This window comes from Corvus kubaryi, unplaced genomic scaffold, assembly GCF_017639235.1.
Source record: "Corvus kubaryi isolate FWS band 111438036 unplaced genomic scaffold, C.kubaryi_AGA036_p1.0 37005, whole genome shotgun sequence".
Classification (NCBI taxonomy): domain Eukaryota; kingdom Metazoa; phylum Chordata; class Aves; order Passeriformes; family Corvidae; genus Corvus; species Corvus kubaryi.
In genome coordinates, this window is record NW_024581008.1 from 44,299 (window position 1) to 47,458 (window position 3,160).

The following is a 3,160-nucleotide window of genomic DNA, read 5'->3' on the forward strand; positions in this document are numbered from 1 at the left end:
GGCTGGAGAAGCTTTGGGATGGGGCTGGAGAAGCCTTGGGATGGGGCCGGAGCGGGATCCCGCACCCAGAGCTGCTCCAGGGGCGGCGTCCCCTTTGCTGACCCCAGAATTCCCAGTCTGTTCTCCAGAACCGGGGATTTCGGGAGGAATCTCCTCCTGGAAGGGGCTGCCCAGGAAGGGCTGCGGTGGCCATCCCCGGAGGGGGCCGAGGAATCCCTGGAATTTGGTCTGGGTGGGCATCGGGCACGGCTTGGGCTCAGTGGTCTTGGAGGGCCCTGCCAACCTCGTGAATCCTGGGGTTCTGGAATTCTGGGATTCTGGGATTCTGGGGTTCGGGGCTTCTGGGGTTCTGGAATTCTGGGGTTCTGGGATTCTGGGATCCTGGGATTCTGGGATCCTGGGGTTGTAGAATTCTGGGGTTCTGGGATCCTGGGGTTCTGGAATTCTGGGATTTGGGGGTTCTAGGATTTGGGGGTTCTGGGATCCTGGGATTCTGGAATTCTGGAATGCTGGGATCCTGGGGTTCTGGAATTCTGGGGTTCTGGAATTCTGGGATCCTGGGCTTCTGCACCCACAGAGCATCAGGATTTAGGACTGGGGAAACTGAGGCACCGAGAGGCACCAGGCCCAGTCGGCAGCACCCAGGGAGATCTCCAGGAGCCCTGGGTGGGGAATTCCCCCGGAGCAGCCGGAGCAGCAGGAGATGGGGCCGGGATTGGGGCCAGGATTGGGGCCGGGATTGGGGCCGGGATTGGGGCCGGGATTGGGGCCGGGAGAGCCGGCTCAGCCCTCGGCCGCCGTCTGGGGCCGGGAGGGGACAGAGGACCAGGATCAGGATTAGGCCGAGGAGATCCTGGGGGGGGGAGGGGAGAGGGGGGCTGGGGGTGGGGGTGAATGGGGATGGGGTCCCATGGGTGGGGGGGGGGTGAGAATGGGGTGGCCGGCACCCAGCAGCACCCAGAACTCAGCACCAGCCAGTGTCCAACACCCACCAGTGTCCAGCACCCACCAGTGTCCACCAGTGTCCAACACCCGCCAGTGTCCAGTACTCACCAGTGTCCGCCAGTGTCCAGCACCCACCAGTGTCCAGTACTCACCAGTGTCCACCAGTGTCCAGCGCCCGCCAGTGTCCAGTACTCACCAGTGTCCACCAGTGTCCAACACCCGCCAGTGTCCAGTACTCACCAGTGTCCGCCAGTGTCCAGCACCCACCAGTGTCCAGCAGTGTCCAGTACTCACCAGTGTCCAGCAGTGTCCAGCACCCACCAGTGTCCAGCACCCACCAGTGTCCACCAGTGTCCAGCACCCACCAGTGTCCACCAGTGTCCACCAGTGTCCAGCACCCATCAGTGTCCAGCACCCACCAGTGTCCACCAGTGTCCACCAGCGTCCAGCACCCACCGGTGTCCAGTACTCACCAGTGTCCACCAGTGTCCAGCACCCACCAGTGTCCACCAGTGTCCAGTGCCCACCAGCACCCCGCAGTGTCCGGCACCCACCAGTGTCCAGCACCCATCAGCACCCACCAGTGTCCACCAGTGCCCACCAGTGTCCACCAGTGTCCAGCACCCTCCAGTGTCCAGCACCCATCAGCCCCCACCAGTGCCCACCAGTGCCCACCAGTGTCCAGCACCCATCAGCCCCCACCAGTGCCCACCAGTGCCCACCAGTGTCCGGCACCGCCAGGACTGGATGTTCCGATGCCTCATCCAGAGCCCCCCGGCCCTTCCCACCCCTCTTCCACCCTTTCCCCTTCCTCCCCCCTTCCTCCCCCCTTCCTCCCGCTCCTGGAATTTGCCAGAAACCTCCCGAGGAGCTCAGGAGTTATTTTGGGGCCGGAGAGGCTTTTCCTTGGGAAATCAAGTTCCCTGCGGCTCCGCAAATCCCAATCCGCAGCTCCGGGAAGGGAGATAATTCCCGCGGGATGGAGGTCAGGGATAGAGAGGCTTCCTGGGAATTGAGTTTTTGGGGGAAAAAAACGATGAGAAATAATCCTGAGGAGCGGGGCTTTGGTGGGAAGGGCTGGAGTGGAGACTGCTCCGGCCCGGCTGCTCCTGAGGCCGGGAACTCGGCCTCCTTTCCCTGCGGAAACGCTTCCCAAAAGCCAGAACCTTGTGGAAATCGGCAAAATTCCTTCTCTCCGTCCCAATTCCAGGGCCGCAGCCCTCCAGGGAATCCCGCTGGAGATCCCGGGGCTGACCATGAGCATTTTCCGTGGCCATCCCAAAGATCTTCCTTGGCCATCCCAAGGATCTTCCTCATCCATCCCAAGGATCTTCTTCATCCATCCCAAGGATCTTCCTTGGCCATCCCAAAGATCTTCCTTGGCCATTCCCAAACCTCTTCCTTGGCCATCTCAAAGATCTTCCTTGGCCATCCCAAAGGTCTTCCTTGGCCATTCCAAGGATCTTCCGTGGCCATTCCCAAACCTCTTCCTTGGCCATCCTGAGGATCTTCCTCATCCATCCCAAGGATCTTCCTTGGCCATCCCAAGGATCTTCCCAAACACCTTCCTTGGCCATCCCAAAGATTTTCCTTGGTCATCCCAAAGGTCTTCCTTGGCCATTCCCAAACCTCTTCCTTGGCTATTCCCAAACCTCTTCCTTGGCCATCCCAAGGATCTTCCTCATCCATCCCAAAGACCTTCCTTGGCCATCCCAAATGTTCTCCTCATCCATCCCACCCTGGAAGCGCCAGGAATGAGGAAAATCCAGCGGCTGCCTCCCACCGGGAGCTGCTGGGAGCCGCAAGGCTCCGGATAAATATCCCGATGACTCCCGGCACAGATTGGGATTTCACGGCCCACCGGAGATCCCTGCCCGCCGCCGGCACTCCGGGCGGGAGAAAAGCAGCAGCCGGTGCCAACCCCAGATCTCCGGATGCCAATCCCGGATCCGTCACCTCCAGGATGGAGGGGCTGTGTCCACCCCCTGGCTGTTCCGGGATTGGATGCGGGGTTTTGGGATTGGGGAGCAGGTGTGGCCCCGTGGTCTGGGGTCAGCACAAGGAGCCGCTCAACGCTTCCCGATGGCGGGATGAGGGATGCGAGGCCGGGATTTGGGATCCAATACCGGGATTAGTAGCCAAACATCAGGATAATGGGCCAAATGCCAGGATAATGGACCAAACACCGGGATAACGGGTCAAACACCGGGTCAAA